The sequence below is a fragment of the Primulina eburnea genome, chromosome 10 (genome assembly GCF_022965805.1).
Source record: "Primulina eburnea isolate SZY01 chromosome 10, ASM2296580v1, whole genome shotgun sequence".
Taxonomy (NCBI): domain Eukaryota; kingdom Viridiplantae; phylum Streptophyta; class Magnoliopsida; order Lamiales; family Gesneriaceae; genus Primulina; species Primulina eburnea.
Window position 1 is genome coordinate 12,008,231 of NC_133110.1, and position 25,554 is coordinate 12,033,784.

General features: G+C 37.0%; 1 pseudogene; it reads left to right on the top strand.

Moving 5' to 3' along the window:
• The window catches only part of LOC140803109 (probable U3 small nucleolar RNA-associated protein 11), a 32,226-nt pseudogene extending 23,955 nt beyond the window's left edge, over window positions 1-8,271 (top strand).
• Window positions 8,272-25,554: the final 17,283 nt, after the last annotated feature.

A 25,554-nucleotide genomic window follows, 5' to 3' on the forward strand; every position in this document is an offset into this window, starting at 1 on the left:
CAAATTTCGCTAATTTTCTTGTCACAGGCACACCTCCACCAAACCTATCGTTTCACCAACGAAAGCAATTCTTTTCTGATGTGAAATACTATTTTTGGGAGGAACCGTTTTTGTTTAAAATTTGTGCAGATTCCATGATAAGACGGTGTGTTGCTGAGGAAGAGTTTGATCAAATTCTCAACCATTGCCATGACCGTGAGGTAGGTGGTCATTTCGGACCAACAAGGACGGCATCCAAGGTACTTGAATGTGGCTTTTATTGGCCAACTCTCTTTAAAGATGCTCGTTCTTATGTTCTACATTGTGATAAATGCCAGCGGTCAGGTAACATCTCTAACCGTCATGAAATGCCTTTAAATAATATCATTGAATGTGAGGTTTTTGATGTGTGGGGAATAGACTTCATGGGACCGTTCCCCAGTTCTTTCACGAAAAAATACATCTTGGTGGCGGTGGACTATGTGTCTAAGTGGGTAGAGGCGGAAGCGTATGCCACTAATGATGCTCAAGTGGTCCTAAAATTTTTAAAGAAAAACATTTTTAACCGATTTGGAACACCACGAGCAATCATTAGTGATGGTGGCACGCATTTTTGCAACAAACTATTTGAAAAACTTTTGAGCAAATATGGTGTCACACATAAGATATCTACCCCCTATCATCCCCAGACGAGTGGTCAAGTGGAAGTGTCTAACCGAGAAATTAAGCGGATTCTGGAAAAAGTGGTAGGTGTCAATAGGAAAGATTGATCGGTGAGGTTAGACGATGCTCTTTGGGCATATAGGACTGCTTTTAAAACACCTATAGGCACTACACCGTATAGGCTTTTGTTTGGTAAAGCATGTCATCTACCTGTAGAGTTAGAGCATCGGGCATATTGGGCAACAAAAGCACTGAACTTTAACTTTGCTGATGCAGGTGAACGACGTTTGCTTCAACTAGATCAGTTGGAGGAATTCCGGAATCTGGCCTATGATCTAGCACTGTCATACAAAGAAAAGACAAAGAAGGCTCATGATAGGCGGATCATCGAAAGAGAATTCAAAGAAGATGAAAGAGTCCTACTCTACAACTCCCGGTTGCGACTATTTCCCGGAAAATTGAAGTCACGATGGTCCGGTCCATTCGTGATCTCGAAAGTTTATCCATCGGGAGCGGTAGAGTTGAAAGATGGGAAGGATGGGACATTTACGGTCAATGCCCAGCGCCTTAAGCACTACATGGGTGGCACAATTGAGTCACAACTTGGAATCACCCGGTTCCAAGACATGCTGAACTGAGACGGACCGACAGTCAAGCTCTCGACTATAAATTGAGAACTACTTTTCCTCCTCTTCTCTTGCATTTGATTTAATTTTTCTTTCGTGTCGATTTGCTTGTTTTCTCTTGCTTTTGTTTTGTTTTATTTTAAAAAATATATATATATTTTTGTGTGCACAGCCGTGAAGCTTCCGCCCGGGCGGGAATTTGTATCCACCCGAGCGCAACTTTTTTTTAAAAAAAATCCATGCCATGAAGCTTCCGCCCGGGCGCGCTTTTTTAAAAAAAAAAATAAATTTCGAGGACCATCTGCCCGGGCGGAAACTTACATCCGCCCGGGCGCGCCCCTTTTCAAAAAAAAAATTCGAGGAACATTCGCCCGGGCGGAAACTTACATCCGCCCGGGCGCGCCCCTATTCAAAAAAAATCGAGGAACATCCGCCCGGGTGGATCGCCCAGACTTAAAAGTCTGTAGCCCTTTCTCTTTCTCCCCCATTCGAACCCTACTCCTCCCTCCTCAAATTTTCGCCCCTCATCTCTAAATCTTGCTCAAATCTCTTGCCTTGCACAAATTTCAGGACAATCTTGGGTCACCATCTTCACCAAACATCAGGAAGTGAGTTTTTCCAGTCAAGATTTGAATTTTTCGGCCACCATTGCTTTATTCCGGCCGCCGCCACTGATTTCCAGCAAAACATTCTCCGGCGACCCGCTTATTGCTCCGGGCTACTTGTACTCTCCCCAAATAATCAACAACGATGGCACCTAAAAAGGCTCGGGTAAGTCACGATGCTTCGTCTTCGTCATCTCATACCTCTCAATTATTTGTGAATACTGCTGCTAGGGAACGATATGAGCATGCGAAAATACATAGAGCCCCGATTCGGGAGCGAGGTTTCCAACTGGAGCAGTTTACCTTTATTATCAATCAAACTGCGAGTAGGGGATGGGGTAAATTTTGTGCCCAACCCCAAGCCGCGGTGGTACCTGTTGTACGCGAATTTTATGCTAATGCGGCTGAACGGAGTGACAGTAAGCCATTTGTGAGGGGGAAATTAGTGGATTTCAGTTCATTCGAAATTAATAGGGTGCTCGAAATGCCGGCGGTAGACGATTCGTTGTATACGGCATGGGTGGCGGACCCCAATCTCGACTTGATGATGCAAAAAATATGTTTTCCGGGGTCTCCGTGGAAGACACCGGGGTCGCACACATGTTTCGCTGAAAAATTTCTACTAGTCCCGGCGGCAATATGGTATGCCTTTCTTGCCACACGATTGATGCCAGTCGGGCACACGAGTGAAGTCCAGCGGGACAGGGCACTGCTGATATATGCGCTGATTACACATTTGCCACTCAATGCGGGAAAGATCATTCACTCACAAATCCAGCTGAGCATCCATAATCCAAATGTGGCGTTATTCTTTCCCCACATCATCACCGAGCTATGTGCGGGCGCTGGGGTGGTTTTTCAGGACGTCGATGAGTGGCTGCCACCGACCAAGGTTCTCGACGACGCCAGCTGGCTACAGAAGACCGCGGTGCGGCGGAAGGCGTTCCCTCAGTTTGTTTCTATATGATGCAGTTTGACCTTTGATCCACTACCAGAGCAGCCTCCACCACCGGCCCCGCGTCCTAGACGACGCCTTCTGCATGAGAGGATGGATGAATTTGCGGCATTTGCTGATCATCAACTTCAGTGGCAGGCGGTGAGTCAGACTTATCAGACCGCCACTGACGCCATGCTCCGTTTATCCCTGAGCCACAGCAGTGTCGACCCATCCCTTCTCCCACCACCCATGCCAGCCTTCCCGCCGCCGTTTTAGTTTCATTATGCCGACGCACCGGTGCCAGACGCTGGCGTCGCTCCCCCGAAGGAGCACGAGGAGGAGGATCAGTGAGAGGGGAGTCACTTCTATCCCTTCTTTTCTTTCGCGCATTTCCTTTCGATCATTTTGTATATTTCTAATTTTGTTGCATGTTTCCGTCTTATTGCATCGGTTTTGTTATGCACTATCTGTCGCTGTTCTATCGTCTGTTGCATTGGGGACAATGCTTGACTTTAGTATTGGGGGGTGGATGGGTGTTGTGTCGTTTTTGTCATTTTGTGCTGTGTTCGTATTGTTCGTTGGCATGTAGTTTTAGTTGTTTTGCATATCTTTGTGTGTCAGCCGACCGTGTTCGATATAGTACTTGTTAGCCAAGGATGATTAAGAAGTGATGAGACATGCCCTGTTGATCGTCTACTCGCATTTCTTTAGCACTTACTGTGGTAGAGACATGAAGTTTTATTTCGAGTATTGAACTCTCTTTACACGAATGTTAGAACTAAAAGCATGCATGATAAGATGGTGAAAATTTTAAACTAAAGTGGGGAACAAAGATGTTTGACGGTGTGAATTGAGCTTGACTATATTCTCTTGAATCGAGGTATCTATCAGCAACAAAAAAAAAGAGAAAGTTGGAGATGTAAGGTGTGGGGGAGCCGAATAAAGGAATGAAATCCTATTCCTGGCTAAAGTTGGAGATGTAAGGTGTTGGGGGAGCCGAATAAAGGAATGAAATCCTATTCCTGGCTACAAATGTAAAACATGGATTTGAATATGAGATGAAAAGTTCTAATATAGTCCTTTCATTGCTGCATTCCTATTCAGAAAAAATTAGGAAAATAGTTGCATGCTGATGGATACCGAGTGCAGAGGAATAAAGAGAGTAAGATTTACACTAACAGGCTGATTTAATTCTCTTACAATGGTTGGAAATGGATCTCTCTGTCATGTGCGCTGCTAGGACTAACATGACACACACACACGTTCATGCTTTATTTGAAACCATGTCTAGACCTAAGGAAGTGCGAAGATTTTATGTTTGTATTGATCGACAAGGGAAAATGTTGAGTTTCGCTGAGGCTAGTTGATGATTATGAGTTCACTGTCGGGTTACTTTGTGTCACGTTCCAGTTTTGTCTTGTCACCTGTTTTGCTCGAGGGCGAGCAAAAGGTTAGTATTGGGGGTTGATAGAGGTGGATTTTACTTGTTTTTCATATCGTGTTTTGTTCCATTGTGTTGCATTTATCACTTAGATTTCGTGCATTTTGTGTTGTTTTAGCATAATCTATGTCTTTGTGTCGCTCATGTGTTTAGGGGCGAAAATGCAGAGATTTATGAAGAAACTGAAAAAAAGAGGAAGAAAGTCAAGAGAGCCATCCGCCCGGGCGGATATTTATGTCCGCCCGAGCGCGTCAAAGAAAAGAAAAAAGATGAATTTGCGAAGACCCTCCGCCCGGGCGGAAACTTACATCCGCCCGGGCACGTCAAATGAAAATCGAAGAGCTGAATCTGCGAAGACCATCCGCCCGGGCGGAAACTTACATCCGCCCGGGCGCGGGTGTATTTTTGAAAAAAATACCAGACGATTCCATTCCTTATTTTCGAGAGGGGATGATATGGTGAGGTCTAGGGGACGACTTGGAAGAGATTCAGACTTGATTTTGGAGCCGCCACAATCTTTTGGAGAGAACTTTGCGCTTGGATTGAAGATTCAAAGTTTTCCGAGCATCGTTCTTCGCAGATTTCGTCTCGACTAGTATTTCTAATCTAGTTTCTTACATTTTAAACATTGTTGCATTTATTTTTACTATGAATTCTAGTAGCTAAACTCATTATTTGTTGGGATTAAAGGGGATCCTACCCGAACGTTGATTTGAGTTAATTTATATTTCGATCGTGCGTTATTCTTGATTTTACTACTGTTTTATCGTGTCATTAAAGCGTAGCTACTTTAACGACGTTTTCATATCACGAGTGAGTTCGAGAGAATAACGAGTGATAGGATCGAGTAGTATAATCCGCGGATCTACAATTTACATAGATATATGAAATTGGATACGTGCCGATAATCATAGTCCTAAGGGTCGAAAATTATGGGCTTTCATAGATCGAAATGCGATTCACTCTTGATAAATAATTAAAGACGTTTAATTACTTCATTGAGTCGAATTAGTTTGGCATAGCTCGAGAGAGAGTGTTCAATAGAATAGGAAATCCTGTCGAAAGCGTAGATCACGATCGAACGAATTAATTAATTAACGAGGGGTAGGTGAACCGAGATTCCCAACAAATCCATTTCTCATTGAATTTAACTCAATCATTTTAGATATAAATTCTCATTCATTACTTGTTGAATCCTTTTAATTGCATATTTATTTGAGTTTAGTAGGAATAATCACACAACTCAATTTTCGTTGCTAATTGTTAAATAACTGAAAATAATAATTGTTAAACACAGTCTTCAGTGGAACGATACTCGTACTCACGTACACTATATTATAACTTGACATCGTGCACTTGCGATAAATTTTGAGCATACAAAATCATATTTTTATTGGGGATTTTACTGTGCAAGTTTTGCTCGATCACAATTCTAATTTGTTTAGATCTCTAGAAGCTCTCATTGCCATTGTTTTGACGTCCTATTCTCTGGGTAGGCCTCTCATTACTTTTAATGCAATTTCTCTACTGCCAGAGTCTTTCCCAAGAGCTGAGAGTTCATTGACAAGGCTGCTGAATCGTTCATCAAATTCATTCATAGTTTCTCCAGCCTTCATCTTCATATTCTCAAACTTCTGCATGGCTACAGACAGTTTGTTTTCCTTTGTTTCTTCGTTTCCTTCACAGATCTGAATTAATTTTTCCCAGATTTCCTTGGCAGTATGGCACATCTTGACTTTGCTGAAGGTATTTTTGTCGAGTGTCTTGTACAAAATGTCCTTCGCAACGTTGTCAAGATTGGCTTTCTTCTTGTCCTCACTTGTCCATTCATATCTTGGTTTTTCAAGCATCTGAGTTGCACCTTCGGTGATAGCAATAGCTGGATTTGGCTTTAAGATTTTTAATGGACCATCTGTGATGACATACCACATGTCATCATCTTGAGCCGCAAGATGAGCGTGCATTCTGATTTTCCAGTCATCGAAATCTTCTTTTGAGAACATATGAACTTTGCTGAAACGAGCCATGTCTGTTAAATATTTTTCAGAACAAGAATAACTCTGCTCTGATATCACTTGTTGAGGATCGGGTTGAGTTTAGAAGGGGGGTTGAATAAACTCAACGACAAACTTAATAAATTCTTCTTTTGATATGCTAAAATCCTGTTAGAGATATTAGCAATTCTTGATCAAGTTCAAAGACCAGCAGATCACAAGATAATGTGCGGAAAACGATCTGTTGGTTAGTGGGTGAAAAATGATAAAGCAGAAAAGCTGTAGATAGCACAAGGTTTGTTTCTGGAAGTTAGAAGATGAATCTTCTACGTCTCCCCTTCTTCTGTTTCTCAGAAGGTATCACTAAAAGACTTTGGTGAATACAGTACAACAGTTGTACACACCCACTACAATAGGACTTACCCTTCGCCTATTGAAACTCTTAGCTTTACAACTCAACTTCTTGAATGATCTTAAGTTCTGGAAAAGACTCTTTTCCAGTTACAAATTCTTCTATCAATGAGTTGCTGAAATGAATAGCTTAAGAAGATATAACTGAGAATAGCTAGCACAATATGATCTTGATGATCAAAAGTATGCAATGAAGCGTGTGCTGCTTTTTCAGTGTTGAGCTTTTTAGATAACTGAAAGTTCTAACAATGCTCGAATGATATTATTGATTCAGATTTTTTGTTTCGACACCGATACACTTGACAAAATCCTTCATCTCCATATATAGGCTCCATTTAACGTTCCAAAATCTGAACGGCTCTTCAACTTTTCAGTGGTGCAGCTTTATTGCTTAAAATGGACCCTGTAAAATACATTAAAAATAATCAGTCTCAGTTCATACAAAAAATGGTAAACCGTCTTAGATGTTCTCGTATAACATTTAATGGCATTTAATGAAGCAATAAATGCTAGTATTACGTTAATAGATCAACGGTAATATTTAGAGACTTTGAGATACGCAAGATTCTGTTAGTGTATATTTCGAATTTTGTATCCTTCTAGTTCTGGTTTTAGCTAAGAAATTATTTGTTTAAACAGTACTTGATAAGTGCTGCTACTGGTTTTAGCGCGATCTAAGTGCTTCTGGTTTACATCTACTGGTTTTGTACTAACCCAACATCTACTGGTTTTTCCTTAGCATCTCCACAATAAATTTAATTCTAACAGAGTTAATTATAATTCCATTTATGCGTGCATGATAAATATTTATGGCCGTGTGTCCTTTTTGTCTTGTCTGGACTTTCTACTGGGCTTCTATTTCTTCCCAGAGATCAATACTATCCCGTCATTGTGAGTGCTGTATCTTTGTATAAATTTTATGGGAATTAGGGGATGATACTTTTCTCCATCATTTATCCTTGCCACTTGACAAACTTTGGTTCAAGAAATCGAATTGATGCACAAGTGCAAAAGAATTTAAACCCAACTGACGTTTCTTGTATCATGAACTACTATCTATCATATTCCCTGAAGGGTCTTGCTTGTTGGCAATCGTTGCTGCATTTTCCTAAAATTTAATTATTTTTCTATGATGTATCTTTCTACTTTGGTTATCTGTCCGCCGTGCACAAATCTTTTTCCTTTTGATGAGTTTTGCTTTGGTTGATTTCCAAATTTCCTTGGCTTTAGGCCTTCATATTACTTTTGTTTCTCTTCTACATCGAGGAAGTTAGACTAGAATTTGTGGTTGAGGAGTTTAGTTTAATCGTGTATAGAAACACGGTCAACATGCAGGAAGACAGATTCTTCATATCGAGAGCTAGAGGCTTGAACAAAACGGTTAAAAGATCTAGAGAAAATATACACGGATATGTCTATGCAGAAAGAGTTACAGGTGTCAATATTTCAGAGAGTACGTTATACGCTTCATTTTTTCCTTGTTTCGCTGTAGGGTAATCATTTTAATGCATCATTGATGCAGAAAAGGGGTAAGAAACGCAAACTGCGTGAAGATGAAATGGTTAGTCCCACTTCAAGACCCGTGTATAAATGGTGACAGGAAAGGAAACGTTGAATAAAATACTTATATAACGAAGATTTCTTCAATGAGAGAACCTGAGGAGGGGACGTGCAACAATATCCTGTAGTCATCTGGGAAGCACAATTTTCGTAACTGCGTGATTTTTTAATCGGAACAACCGTAAACGTTGAAACATAATTTTTCTGTGACTGATGTTGGAAACAAAAGTATACTTCAATGTTTTCATAACCGGATCACCTTCATAACCGGACCGGTGATCGAATCGAAAAACACATGTTGAATTTATGGTGTGACTGAAAATTGTTATATTATATAAAATAATAATATAATATTATAAATAATGAAAAAGATATAGTTACCGATATAGTGATATTTCTTGCTTTTAAGTTCCCAAAAATACTCTGCCATTAGAGCAGTCAGATTCATCAAATTTCACTGCGAAGAACTACAATAATGTGTGTAAAGTTTATAGCTTATATTTTCATTGTCGAAATTCTTTTCCATAAAAATATAATAGAAAAAAGTGGGAAAATAGAGTGTTGTTTTGAATGTTTTATATATATATATATATATATATATATATATATATATATATATTTATAAAACTAACATTTAAAAATATGTTCTATTTAGATATATGTGTAATAAAAGAGTTACTTTGGAGAGAGTTCAAACAAGTTTTATGGTTTATGCATAAGTTTTTAGGTTTGCTACCTTTTGCTATGACAAGCGAGCAAACTTGGGTCGCCACACATAGATTTGGTATTTAAAGAATTCGGTGGTGAACCCAAGTTGGTGATTTATTGTTAAATTTGATCGTGAATTATTTAGTTATGGCCATATTGATAAGTTGTTTTTGATACTGGGTGAGAAAATTGAAGATAAGGCATTTCTAGATTTGATAAAAAGGTTGTTTGAATGTAAGATAGTCAACATTGAATTGGGTGACGTTTGTTTAGGTAGGGGTCTGCCTCAAGAATCTGCCTTGAGTTCGATGTTGATCAATGTTTACTTTAATGGGTTTGATAAGGATGTTCAAGAATTACTATTAAACACGAATAAAGAGATTCCTAAGTTCGTGGAAAATGATCTTGTATCGGCTGAAAGAGATTCAGACCATGTTTTTTTATAAGCCACTGAAGATTTATGTTGTCCGATTATTGGATGAGATATTGATTGTTACTTCAGGAACTAAGATTGATGGCTTTAGAATTGAAGAATAGAATAGTGAAGTTATTAGAACGTGATTTGGTTTTGAGAGTGGATAAACTTACAACTGTCATTCATAGCGCGGTTCACTACAAAAAAACGGAAGGCGTAGCGAAGGTTTTATTAAAACCATCACTATTATAGCGACGCTTTTTCCTAAACCGTCGCTATATAGCGACAGATTTAAAAAAAACCGTCGCCTATTAAATTTAGCGACAATTTTTACTAACACCCGTCGCTATAATAGCGACGGGTTATTAAAACCGTCGCTATATTAGCAACGATTTTTCATCAACCGTCGCTAATATTGCGACAATTCCACAAACTGTCGCCCATGTGCCAGGGTCTTGTATTCTACCGTCACTATGTTAGCGACTGTTTTCAATCAAAAGTCGCTTAATTTTAAAGACGACGGGTTTTATCAAAACAGTCGCTATAGAGCGACAGTTTAAATAAACCATCGCTTAATTTGATAAGCCACGGTTTTCATAAAACCGTCGCTATATAGCGACGGTTCAAGCTAAATAGCGACGGATTTTACGAAACCGTCGCTAAATATAGCGACGGGTTTTTAAAACCGTCGCTAATATTAACGACGGTTTTGTATAAACCGTCGCTTAATATTAACGACGGTTTCTTAAAACCGTCGCAAAAATAGCGACTGTCTTCTTCCAAAGAACCGTCGCTATAAGCGACGGGAGTTGAAAAACCGTCGCTTCTAGAATGCGACGCAGCCTCCGGTGACGGATCGCGAAACCGTCGTTAAAATCGTCGCCTTACCCTTTTCGTTATCTAAATAATAATTCCAAACTATAACAAAAGAATCATTAATATTTTCAATATCAATCTTCATAGTTTAATCTAAAAATTAATGAAACTCTAATCAAATAATTGCATGCACAATGATATTAGTATTATTAAACATTAAGAGACCTGAAGTAATTAAATTTAATGTCATTATCTAATTTTTATGTAACAAAAATCAGCTCAAACAGATGATAAAATATTTTATTTTGTTTAATAAAAAATATCGCCAAGCCTATTTTTATAAACTTTGTGGTTCGTCTATAATTATCATATGCTAATAAATATTTCTTTATGTTTATAAACCAAATTAATCTTTTAAAATATGATATCATCTCTAACAATTTCATAAATTTGAAATAATAAAATACTATCATATTTAAGTAATTATTCTAGTTAATTATAAAAAAATCATATAAAAATTATTTCAAAATTTTTTAATATAATATAAAGATTTTGTTTTTTATTTCTGTGGTATCATAATTTTGTGTGTTGTGTGTGTATTTGTATACTCAATCAGGAGTAGGTCTCTTGTGAGACGATTTCACGAATCTTTATCTGTGAGACGGGTCAACCCTACCGATATTAACAATAAAATATAATACTCTTAGCATAAAAAGTAATATTTTTCATGGAAGATCCAAATAAGAGATCCATCTCACAAAATACAATTCGTGATATCGTCTCACATAAGTTTTTGCACTCAATCCGGAAGCCAATTTGCATGATTGAATTTTAGTTAATTTAGAATAATTTTATTGCCACAATATAAAATACTTTTCATCAAATCAAGATTCTCTGCATTGGTGTTTCCTTTAAACCCTAAGCCTTCACCACTTTCCACAGGCGAGTCTTATGTGCTTAATAATTATTTTGAATTTGTTGTAAATACGAAAGAAATCCGTTGTTTTTTTTTTGTACCGATAATCTTCGCTGTTTCACGGTTAAATTATTTCAACTCAAGATTTTTGTTAGCCCCTTATGTTTTCTGTAGTGGTTTTTGCCTTTCTGAAGTGCTTAAATTGATTTTAAAGTTCTATGAATTTTTTTTGCTAGCATAAAGATGTCGTCTTTAAGGAATGCTATTCCAAGAAAAGCTCACAAGGAGCGCGCTCAGCCATAAGTGTGATTATTTTTTGGGGCCATTAATTTCTTTATTGCCCGTTTTGAAATATTTTGACGTATATTTACGGTTCACTAAATTGATGATTTGTTGTGTGTACCAGGCATTTGAGAAGGAAATTTGGATTGCTCGAAAAACATAAAGATTATGTCATTCGTGCACGAGCCTATCACCAGAAGGAGCAGACTTTACTGGTAATTTCTACTACCCTGCGTCTTGTTGGTTTTGGTAGCATTTTATGAACGAAATTTGGCGAGTTCTTATTTTATGGTAAGTCGCTTCTGCGTGTTTATAACAGAAACTTAAGGAAAAAGCAGCATTGAGGAACCCAAATGAATTTTACTTCAAGATGATTAAAACAAAAACTGTTGGCGGAGTCCATAAACCTGAGTAAGCTGGAAAATTTTATTTTTATGAGGTTATCTGTTCTCTTTTGAGGATATTTATTTGAGTGTAATTTGAATATTAGCTGTTGAATGTGGATTTTGTAAAGGAGCTAGGCTAATAAGTACACTAACAAAGAGCTGATGTTGATGAAGACCCAAGACATTGGATATATTTTGCAGAAGCTTCATACTGAAAAAAAGGTTTTATTTTAGAGTTTCTGGTTTGTTGGAACATTTCATGTTTGCAATCTTGATTTTGATGTTAACAAAACTTGTTATTGTGTTTCTAACATATTTACTCAAGTGTGAAGTTGCAAACACAAGAAGCAAGCTGAAACTGAATTCTGCACAAACTGAATTTCTGGCGAGCTTTGGTGTTTTGATGATATCTCTCAGCTTGATGATCCAAATGGCAATCCACGAAATGGACTGATTATAAAACTCAATTTGGGACAAGTCGTATTTCACATCAGTTGGGCAAAATCGGATTTTATCATAGTCTAACTGATCGCTGAATGACCGAACTGATGACACGAAAATAGCAATCAGTTGGGTTTGAGCAGCTGTGGTATTTTGGTCATATCTCTCAGCGCGGTTATTGAAATCAGCTATACTGATTTCAGCACACCAGCTGAAACTGAACTGAACTGAACCGAACCAGTTGAGCTGAACCAGACCAGCTGAAGACCAATTGAACCAGACCAGCTGAAAACCAGTTGAACCAGACCAGTTGAACTGAACCAGACCAACTGAACCGAACCAGCATCTGACCAACTGAACTGAACCACCTGAACTGAACTGAACCAGCAGTTGACCAACTGAACTGAACCAGCTGCTGACCAGTTGAACTGAATGACCAGTTGAGTTGACCAGAGTTGACCAGTCGGGAAATTTTCCAGCAAGACGAATTTGACCGTTGCATTTCTCGAAACAGTACAGAAACTTTTCAAACGGTCATATTCTTGTGTCTAATGTATATATCATTGTTGGGGCTTATAAATACAACATATTGAAGATCAAACAAGAGCTTTCCAAGGGATTCAAAGCATAGACAGTTAGCATGAATATATCAGTTAGTTGAGAGCACAAGCCCTTGTGTGAGGACACATTTGAGATGTACACTGTAAAGGATAAATTCCTCACACACAATCACTCACACATATACAAGAGAGTTGAGCATCAAAGTTTAGTTGAGTGAGTCTTCACACAAAGACATAAAAGATTGTGTTGTAGTCTTTGCATATGAGACATTAAACAATATGCTGATTGTGAGGTGTTGCCTACAATCTTGAGTGCTAGGAGTTCAGTTTTAGGCAGTGGGTAAGTCCTAGCTGAATGGGTTTGTACAATGAGTTATATAAATCAAAGTCTTCTAGTGAATCCTTTCCAAGGAGAGGAAGGGGTGACGTAGGAGTTGTTAATCTCCGAACATCCATAAACAAATTCGTGTCTATTTATTTCTTGCATTTACTTATCATTTCCACTGTTTTTAAATATGCATTGTTGAAGCATTTTATGTGTTCTTCAAATACCAAAATAATGCATATCAAGTGTTTGATAAAATGCTTCAACCAAAATATTTTTACTCATTCAACTTGCATATATTTTAAATGCTTTACAAAATCTTGAATCGGTTTCTACGAAGGATTATTTCGTGTGTCTTCCGCTTGGTTTAAAAACCAAACTCGATTTAATTCATCGGGCTCAACGATTACGATAACCGATCCTAACACTGGTTTTTTGGGTTTCGGATTCTCGAGATAGCTGTCATGCAGGTTCTTTATTCTGAAGTTTAAGTTTTTGGATGCAGAAAATTGAAAGACTAATGGTATGCTGCATTCTCTTGACAATCAGTCATCATCCAAACATGTTTATTATGCCGACAACAGGTGAGTGATCAAGCCCTTTTTCTGCTGATTCTTGATAGTTTTCATACCCATTTTTTAGAGTAGTCAATTTCATGTTATAACAGTTATGTCACCACCAAAGTTTATTCTTTTCTCATTATTAGATATGGTCGCTTCTGATAGCTCAATAATTTATTTCTTCAAAGTCATTTTATTCCCTTTTGCTTTAGAAAGAACGTCTAATATGTAATCTAGGCAATTAAGATAAAACTATCCGAAGGCCAATTTCAATAGTTCAATGACCAAGGGGCAATGAGACTGTCTTCTCTGGAACTTCTGTTTGAATCACTTGAATTCCATGTTTACACTTGTGTGTCTGCAAATGACAGATTTTTTTTTTCATCCAAGACAGTGATTTGGTGGTAATGTACTGGTCACACAAAATATTAATGCATAAAATGGTGCAGGGCAAATATTGCTCAGTAGTATAGCATTTTGAGCTTAGTAGATATTTTTGTGTTTCATGAAGTATGTTGGCTGGCTGTTGATTCTCTTTCTAGGGAAGAGGCAAGAGAAGTACGCAAAAGAGTTTCAGAACAAGGGAACCCATCAGCTTTTAAAGACTTGCCTAAAGTTATTTTGAGGTACTGAAAGCTATTTTTTTTAGTCAATTGCCTCCTACGAAATTGGATTGCCAGGTTGATAACCTGTTTCTACTTGCCTCCCCACAATTAAGATCTCTACCGAGTACCGAATGATATCATTACCGTCAATCCATAAGATATATTGCAAAAACGAATTGGACTACAAATTTTATTTGACAATCAGAAATAATTTGCTTTAGTCTGCCGGTCCTCACAGATCTTTCATTTGTCTCTTCACCACCCATACTTTACCCCCTTTAAGTTATCAATACCTCACTTGTTGATTGAATATGGTGATATTTGGCGCCTTGTCATAATATCTTATTTTTCTTATTGAATTTAGTTTTCAATTTCTACTTCTTTGGTATTCCCTGCTATTGTTCGAGTTTTCTCTTCAAAAATTTTTTGGATTTGTTGGTCACAAATATATACCAATTGGGAATATCAATCGCATGCTATGTGAGTTAATTATAATTCCATTTATGCGTGCATGATAAATATTTGGGGCCGTGTGTCCTTTTTGTCTTGTCTAGACTTTCTACTGGGCTTCTATTTCTTCCCAGATATCATTACTATCCCGTCATTGTGAGTGCTGTATCTTTGTATAAATTTTATGGGAATTAGGGGATGATACTTTTCTCCATCATTTATACTTGCCACTTGACGAACTTTGGTTCAAGAAATCGAATTGATGCACAAGTGCTAGAGCATTTAAACCCAACCGACGTTTCTTGTATCGTGAACTACTATCTATCATATTCCCTAAAGGGTCTTTCTTGTTGGCAATCGTTGCTGCATTTTCCTAAAATTTAATCATTTTTCTATGCTGTATCTTTCTACTTTGATTTTGGGTATTTAGTTTTATTCCAAATGACTTTTCTGTTTCTTGTAGAACATAACTTTATCGAATCAAATGGTTGGTTATCTGTCCGCCGTGCACAAATGCTTTTCCTTTTGATGAGTTTTGCTTTGGTTGATTTCCAAAATTCTTTTCAGTCTCTCCTTGGCTTTAGGCCTTCATATTACTTTTGTTTCTCTTCTACATCGAGGGAGTTAGACTAGAATTTGTGGTTGAGGAGTTTAGTTTAATCTTTTATAGAAACACGGTCAACATGCAGGAAGAGAGATTCTTCATATCGAGAGCTAGAGGCTAGAAAAAAGGGTTAAAACATCTAGAGAAAATATACACGGATATGTCTATGCAGAAAGAGTTACAGGTATCAATATTTCAGAGAGTACGTTATACGCTTCATTTTTTCCTTGTTTCGCTGTAGGGTAATCATTTTAATGCATCATTGGTGCAGAAAAGGGGTAAGAAACACAAACTGCGTGAAGATGAAATGGTTAGTCGCACTTCAAGACCCGTGTATAAATGGCGACAGGAAAGGAAACGTTGAATAGAATACTTATATAACGAAGATTTCTTGAATGAGAACCTGAGGAGGGGACGTGCAACAATATCCTGTAGTCATCTGGGAAGCACAATTTTCGTAACTGCGTGGAAGCTGCGTGATTTTTTAATCGGAAGAACCGTAAACGTTGAAACATAATTTTTCTTTGACTGATGTTGGAAACAAAAGTATACTTCAATGTTTTCATAACCGGATCACCTTCATAACCGGATCGATGATCGAATCGAAAAACACATGTTGAATTTATGGTGTGACTGAAAATTGTTATATTATATAAAATAATAATATAATATTAAAAATAATGAAAAAGATATAGTTAGCGATATAGTGATATTTTGAAACGTCTGCCCTTTTTATTGCTTTAAAAGTACTAGAATTTTTTTTTTAATATTTCGGCCAACTCGAACAATACATGCACTTTTTAAAATAAACCTCAATCAACTAGTATTTATAAATTCGAGTGAAATAGTCGTAAAGTAAAATCGTCTACTATTTTACCAAACCTAAAAAGCAAGAAGTTTGAAAAGTATATTCCATACTAAACCTCTCAAAATTCTCTCAAAGAACATAAATAAATAGTCTTAAAATCTTTAACATAAATCATGAGTCAAAAGTCGTAAATGCGGAATAATAGAAGCGCTGGTCCTCGGGTTGTGTGCACCTTCAGTCCAGTCAAATCACCCATCAAATCCTCCCTCAATACCACCTGCATCCATCAGACCTAGTGAGTCTAAAGACTCAGCACACCATAATCTTTATAACGAGTAATACGTAATACAGTCAACATATAACGGTGAAAAATATTTGTACTTAAAATATCATTTTCATGAAGATGCATAAACATAAACATTTTCGTAAACATTTCCATGATGCATAAAACTTTAAACATAAACATTTTCATGACATGCATAAATAAATCCTTAACTTTTCCTCAACATGACATGATCATAAACATTTTCCTTTATCTTTAGTTGAATTCAGATCGTTAATTGTGACTTTCCTCAACATGACATGACATGACGATGGATCCATCTACATAAAACCACAGTACTGGGCGGCGGGGACATCGGTGACACTCTCACCGGTCAACTGAGCCTTGGCATAACATGATCGAATAGGAATACGATCGTCGGGGCCCCCTCTGGGGCCTTCTCCCCTCACGACATTCCCATTCTTACCTCAAACCTCATAACCTCATATTCGCAATAATGGAAACACGATCGTCGGGCTCCCACTGGGACTATAACCCTCACGACGTCGCCATTATTAACGAATTAGTCACATCACTTCACTTCCTTCAACATTTTTCATTCACATCACTTTATAAAAATCGTGAATAATATTTACATTTTCATTTTGAAACCAAGCATGCAACATGTATTTTAAATGTCTTCTCTCAATCATAAATATCAAATAGACATTTAAAAATCATAATTTAATCATGAACATTTCATAAACATTTAAAAATAATCATAATTCATAAAAACAGAATTTCGGGCACTGCCATGACCTTTACTAATTTCCCGGTGTAAAAAGAGCGTTTTACACCTGGACTCGACATTTTACGTTTTCGATTTTTTTCTTGATTTCATGACTCTAACATGTCCCAAATAATTATTTAAGCTTACTTGAATTTTTTTATAATTTTACTTGGCTTAAATGTTAGACTATTTCAATTATCTTTTCTTAATTGTTTTAAAAGTGTTTTAATCCCGAAAAATACCAAACTTTAATATAAAATTCCTAAATTCTAAATTTAGTCTTTTATATTATTTTAGCACTTATGGACCACGACTCGACCCCCGTGAGCCATTTTCCAATTTTCATTATTTAAAACACCCTATTTGACACCTAAACTTCGACCCCGAGCCAACTTCCGATTTTCACGAGTTACCCCCGAACCATATAGATCCAAAACTTGACCAACATCCTAAAGTACCCTACTGGACCTTTAGACCACTAATAAGACATCCAAAAACCCAAAAACGAAGGCCCCCTTACTGCCCCTTATTCTGGCCGAGAGTTGCACTTGTGATAGGACTCTCCCTTTTGCTTCCAGGACCTAGCCAGCGAGCCCAGGCCCCGAACCACTCACCCTCACACCTTCCTAAGACTCTAAAGACTTTTCATAGCCCAGCCCTTGAGCCCTGGACCGAGCCCCTATTCCCCTACCAGTCTCGCGAAGTCTGCACAATTCTGTGCAACTTCTCGGGTAGGAGTCCTTGCTTGCAAGGACTCCTCCCAGCCCTCCTAATCCGAGTCCTAGCTTACCTAGGACTCTTCCTTAGACACAACCCAACCCTAGATCAGCCCTGAACCCAAGCCCAGGCCTGCCCTCCCATAGAAACATGACAGCCGAACCCCATTAACTTCATGACAGAATAAAAACGTTTTTTAGTGAGTTGCTTGTGGTGTGCTGTTTTACGTGAGTCAGGACCCCTTCCAATCATGTGTAAACATCCCTTGTTCATCACCTATGGTCATGGCAGCCTCTGGACAAAATAAAACATTGATTTACAACATAGGATCATCAGTTTACCTCTTGTGCATGCAAAAATCCGAAAATTCTGAAAAATATTTCATGTTCTTCATGCATACAATAATTCAATCAATAATATGATATGATGGATGAGAAAAGGAAGATTAAGGTGTGCCTTTGCGTTATATACGCTCGAATATCCGTTGACGACGAAGAACGGAGGAACCCTTGGCTTTGTCTTTGCTTACCCTTCGAAAATTTACTTCCCAAGTGTATGGTGTGTGCTGCCGTGTGGTTGGGGGGTATGGGAGAGAGTATTTTTCAGAAATTATAAGTGGCCGATTGTTGTGAGTGCAAGGTTTAGGGTTTTAGGTGTTTTAGTCTCATATAAACTCTAATTAAGTTACTAACTAGGCTTCAGGCCTTTCAAGCCACAATTAAGCCCATTAGTCATATAATTATAATTAAATAAAATATATTAGTAAAATTTTGGTAAAAAGTTTAGGAATTAAATAGTCGGGTTGCCGAAAAGTTTGCATTTTAGTGAAGAACCAACACCGATAAAAAATTACGTCCCGGCGTATAAAAATCACCTCAAAACGCTTATTTTCAAAAATACTAAAACATCGACCATATTTTAAATAATTAAAAATAATCATTTAAAGAAAATCATTTTACATCTTTTCAGCCCTCGATCCCCGTTCCTCGATCGTCACTTGAATTTTCCTAAAAATACCATTTTTAATGCATGATGACAATAAAATCTCATTTAGCATATAAACAAGTATGTCACATAATTAATTAGCAACTAAAATCGATTAATTACTTAAGTTTCCTAATTTCCTAGATTCGCATGCAGTTGGATTACGGCGTCTTACTTTTGGGCCTTACAATTCCTCCCCTCCTTAAATGAAATTTCGTCCTCGAAATTTAGAACTTACCGAATAGATCTGGATAGCGACTCATCAAGTCTCTCTCGGTTTCCCAAGTAGCTTCCTCTTCCGAGTGATTCAGTCACTTGACCTTGACCATTGGGATGACTTTGTTACGCAATCGTCTTTCTTGTCTAGCCAAAATCTGGACAGGTATTTCCTCATAAGTCATATTTGGAGTTAGTTGAAGAGGTTCATAATTAAGCACATGTGACGGGTTAGACATGTACTTCCGCAGCATCGAAATGTGGAACACATTGTGAACTCCCGAAAGTGCGCGTGGCAATGCCACTCTATAAGCTAGTGTCCCAATCCTCTCCAAAATCTCGAACGGACCAATAAATCTTGGACTAAGCTTGTCTTTCTTGCCAAAGTGCATAACACCCTTCATGGGCGCTCTCTTCACAAACACATGATCGCCTACTGCAAACTCTAAGTCCCTTCGCCTTTTGTCCGCATAACTCTTCTGTCGGCTTTGTGCAGTCTTCATTCTATCACGAATTTTGACTACAACCTCAGTTGTCTCTTCAATCACATCTGGACCAATATCCCTTCTTTCCCCAACCTCGTCCCAATGAATAGGAGATCTACACTTCCTTCCATAGAGTGCCTCAGAAGGAGCCATCCCAATTGATGATTGGAAACTATTGTTGTAGGTGAACTCCACTAGAGGTAACTTGGGTTCCCAACTGCCTTGGAAATCGATAACACATGCTCGCTGTAGATCCTCCAGAATCTGTACAACTCTATCTGACTGACCATCGGTTTGAGGGTGGAATGCGGTACTGAATAATAACTTGGTCCCCATCGCTGCATGCAGACTCTTCCAAAAAGATGAAATGAATCGCGGGTCTCTGTCAGAAATAATAGATACTGGTATCCCATGCAGACGAACTATCTCCCGAATATACAAGTCAGCATACTGAACCATGGTGAATGTCATCTAACTAGGAAGAAAATGCGCTGATTTCGTAAGACGACCAACTATCACCTAAATGGCATTCAATCCCTTAACAGTATTAGGCTGTCCCACAACAAAGTCCATGGTGATATTTTCCCATTTCCACTCGGGAATAGGGAGTGGCTTCAATTTTCCCGCTGGTCTCTGATGCTCTGCTTTGACTCGCTGACAAGTCAAACACTCGGATACATATCTCAAGATGTATCTCTTCATGCCTGGCCACCAATACAACAACTGCAAATCCCTATACATCTTTGTACTACCCGGATGAATGGAATATGGTGTGTCGTGGGCTTCCTTCATAATGAGATGTCTCAAAGAATCGTCACTAGGAACCCATAGCCGGTCTCGATAAAGGACTAAACCATCCACCACTGAATATAAATTCCGGCTCTTGGCTTCATCTCTAGCTCTCCACTTTTGAAACTGCTCATCAGTAGACTGTCCATCACGGATTTTATCTGTCAATGTCGACTGGACTGATAATGTGGCAAGACTAGGGGCCTCGCCCCTGGCATATACTGTGAGCTCAAACCACTGTATCTCGGACTGCAACGGTCCTTGGAGTGATAAATGAGTGATAACTGCTGCTTTTCTACTCAATGCGTCTGTCACTACATTAGCTTTCCCCGGATGGTAGCTAATGTCACAATCATAGTCCTTTACCAATTCGAGCCATCTGCGCTGTCTCATATTCAACTCCTTTTGGGTGAAGAAGTATTTCAAACTTTTATGATCGGTGAATATCTTGCACTTCTCCCCATAAAGGTAGTGTCTCCAAATTTTCAGTGCAAAGACTACTGCCGCAAGCTCAAGATCATGAGTAGGGTAGTTCTTTTCATGAATTTTCAACTGTCTTCACGCATAGGCGATCACTCGGTCATTTTGCATAAGAAATGCACCCAAACCAAGCTTAGAAGCGTCGGTATAAAGAACATAATCCCCTTGCCCTGATGGCACAGATAGCACTGGCGCTGATATCAAGGCTTGCTTCAACTTGTCAAAACTGTCTTGGCACTCGGGTCCCCAAATAAATTTCGTATTCTTCTTAGTCAAGGCGGTCATAGGTACCGCTAAAGATGAGAACCCCTGAATAAACATGCAATAATAGCCAGCTAGTCCCAAGAAACTACGAATCTCGGTGACGCTTTTCGGTACTGGCCACTCTTTCACTGCTTCCACTTTACTTGGATCAACTTCCACTCCACTACTATAAATGATGTGGCCTAAGAATGCCACTCTATCAAGCTAAAACTCGCACTTACTAAACTTTGCATAGAGTTTTCTATCTTGCAGTACTTGCAGTGCTGTCCTCAGATGGCGACTATGCTCCTCTCTGCTCTTGGAATAGATCAATATGTCATCAATGAAGACAATAATAAACTGATCCAGATACTGCTGAAATATGCGATTCATGAGATCCATGAAGATCGCTGGCGCATTGTTCAACCCGGATGGCATGACCATAAACTCATAATGCCCATATCTCGTGCGAAATACCGTCTTGTGAACATCAGACTCCTTAACTTTCAATTGATGGTATCCCGATCGCAGATCAATATTAGAGAATATCGATGCTCCTTGCAACTGATCAAATAAATCTTCAATTCTTGGCAGTGGATACTTATTTTTGATAGTAACTCGATTAAGCTCACGATAATCGATGAAAGGCGCATACTACCATCTTTCTTTTTCACAAATAATACTGGAGCGCCCCATGGAGAGAAACTAGGGCGAATGAAACCCTTGTCTAGCAATTCTTGGATTTGGTCTTTTAGCTCTTTCATTTCAGCGGGTGCTAGACGATAAGGTGCTTTAGATATAGGAACAGTGCCCGGCATAAGATCAATAGAGATTTCCACTTCACGATCGGGTGGAATGCCAGAAACGTCTTCGGGAAAGACGCTAGGAAAATCTCTCACAACATCAACATCTTCTAACTTATGGCTGATGGATTCATGTGTAGTAGTGACACATGCTAGATACGCATGGCATCCATGCTTAATAAGCTTCCTCGCACATAGACAAGAGATAATGTGCGGCATTTGCTTGTTTCTCGCTGCCTCAAAGACAAAAGATTTACCACTGGGTGGCCTGATAGATACTGATCGCTGACGAAAATCAATCGAAGCTCCATTCATTGATAACCAGTACATCCCAAGTATAATATCAAATTCGGTCATAGGAAGTACAATAAGGTCTGCCCGAACTACTGCTACTACTTAAATTATAATTCACCCAAGTGTAGGTTGTCTGCAAGTAATATATTTTGTAAGTACGAGATCGATCCATAGAGAGGTTATTTTGAGTTTAAATTTATTAATTTATAGATTACCAAATGCAAGAATGAAGTTTACAAATTATAAATTTTATCAAGGCTTGAGGATTTATTCTTGGTTTATGTGATATTGTTTAACTAAAAGTAAAACAAAGGAAACCACCATAAATAATTGTTCCAAGAAAATTAAACACACATATAATATAATATAGTTCCCATGATAGAAAATACCGAATTAATCGATATTTTATATATGGTACCTATGATTATAGTTATATCTATATAAATATATAATTGCATAAAGTAAATGTTAAATTAAATCATTATATTTCATTTAGAACAACCGGCAGAGCCACGCTATTGCCTAAATGAAATATATTGATTTAATAAGTTAGTTGCGGAAAAGTAAAAGTTAGTTGCAGAAAAGTAAAAGTTAGTTGCGGGAAAATAAAAGTTAGATGCAAAAAGTAAAAGTTAGTTGCGGGAAAGTAAAAGTTAGTTGCGATAAAGTAAATGTTAGATTGTTAGATGTTAGTATTAAATCATAATATTTCATTTAGAACAACCGGCAGAGCCACGCTATCGTCTAAATAAAATATTATGATATTATTATATATATATATATATAATATAATATAATATAACAATAATAATAATAATTGATGAAATATTTATTGTATCAAAATTTAAACAACAAATCAAGATAACCACTTCAATGGTATCGAGCATTTGATGTAAATTGATAACAACAAATAATTCATTTTTATGCCTTCAATAAAAATAAGTTAGATAAATGAAAAGAAATAAAGAAAGAATATACAAAATATAACAATCTTACTTCACCAAGAATGCATCCTCTTCACCTTGACATAATAGATTTAACTAGCCATGAACTTACTTTTAATCAACACTAAAATATCACTAATAGTTGAGAAAATGAAAGAAAATATTTCGGAACTTAGAACTTTGATACACACTCACACTATATTTTACAATGAGATAGAATGATTCTCAAGCTAGCACAAGGCCTCTATTTATAGGCCAAATGAGAGAAAGGGTCAAATTTTTTATTAATGCTATGTAGTTGTAATAGTAGTCTTTGTCTCCTCCAACTCCAATTCCATGTCCCTTCTTTCAATGACTTGTTTCACGACTTTAATCACCGAATTTGACTCTGCTCAAAACGACGAAAATGTGGAGAATTGTCTGTAGATGAATTTGGCCACCTGATTCACCTCATTTGGATAAATATTGAAATAGTTATGAATTTTTTACTATATGCTGGTCATAGTAAAAATATATTTGTCCTCCTTTTGGTATTTGCACAATTTGATTATCTAAATGAACTTTTTAGGCAATCATGTCTTCTGCAAAATTGTAGATAATTTCTCAAGGATTCCAAACATGTTTGAATCATCTCCATTTGAATTTTCTAGCTTGAGTTATCATTATTTTACCAACACGTAGAAAACCTGAAAATAAAACATATTTAGTAAAACATTTAAATAGCTTGAGTTATTCTTTCAGGTCAAAATATTTAATGAATAGCTAGTTTTCACTCATGGAGTTGGAATGAATATTAACTCTCATCGAAAAATGCTAAGTATTAAAGCAGACAATTAGAAAGCTAATATTGAAAACAAAATAGGAAAATTTACAAAGAAAGAAATCCCCCTTTTTTTTCTTTTCTTTTTTTTTTCTTTCTATTTTTTTTCTCAATAACGTGACTGCAAAGTTTTACAATAAAATAAAAAATTTTATCCAAACATTCTACCATAAATATCTATGTATACATATATAAAAATTTATATAACGGATACATCCGACTACCTTTGAAACTTATCTAGCACAAACAAATCTTTTTGTTTGTTTTTTTTTTTTTAAAACACCTTTGATTGATGTTTTTAGAATATATTGATAGTAAATCAATCAAATCAAGAAAAAATTACAATGAATGAAGTACTTTGCAGTCCGTTATTTATTTACTTTTTTTTTTTCAATAAATATATATTTTTTTAAAAGGGATTTATATTCTTGTAATTAACCATTTTTCAATAATCAATAAAAGTTTATTAATTGTTTTCCAATTCTCACCACTTCCTCACAAAAGATGTGTGAGTATATATTATACTTTTACAACAAGATTTCTTTCAGTTATACATGTTAACAACCATACAAATCATATCTTTTAACTATATTCTCATAAAATTTTTAGAAATTATTTTATTTGAAAACACACAAAAATATAAATATGTATATATAAATAAATAAACACATCTATTATACATTTTATATTAATTGTCAAAAAAATATATATATATAAATTGGTACATATGAAAAACTAATTTTTCTTGTAATCTGTAATTTGAATATAATGAATATTAAAATCTAGTGTATTGTGATTTTCCGATAATTATTAACTAATGCGTCTCAGATGCATTTTACTGACACCTTACTCGACATTGAACTAAAAAGTATTATTATTATTACTACATATTTTTATTTTTATATAATAAAAAAAAACTAAGAAGAGAAGAAGAAGAAGAAGAAATTATTCATACCTTAAAAAAAACATTAAAAACATACCGTTGAATCACAAGTTTAGCATCACTTGAATTTTCTTTTCTTACTCTTGGATGTTGGCCAATTAAGTTGAGATAAGAATTGATCTGGTTCATGACTAAATCCTTGCAGTAAATCAATAAGTTCACCTTCACTTGTAGCAGAAACTAACATCCTTCGCGAAGCCAATGAAATAAACCCCTGTACCACAACATCATCAAGAAACGATAACAATTTATCATAATAATTGTTAACATTTAACAAACCAATTGGCTTATTGTGGATATTTAATTGTGCCCAACAAACAGTATGAAATATTTCCTCCAAAGTACCGAAGCCTCCTGGCAAAGCAATGAAAGCATCTGAATGTTCAATCATTTGAGTAATTCGTTCATACATGTTGTCCACTTTCATTTCTTCTCCTATTGTTGGTCCTATAAGATTGGCTAAGGTAATCGGAATAATGCCTAATACTTCACTTCCACCCGCATGCGCAGCTTTTGCAACTTTTCCCATGAGGCCAACTTCACCACCACCATATACCAAATGAATCTTTTTTTAGCAAGTGTTATTCCAAGCTTTTCTGCTACATCTTCATAAATTGAATATTTTCCTGCACTAGATCCACAAAATACACAAATATTTTTGATTTTACTTACCGTGGACGTTGACATGTTGA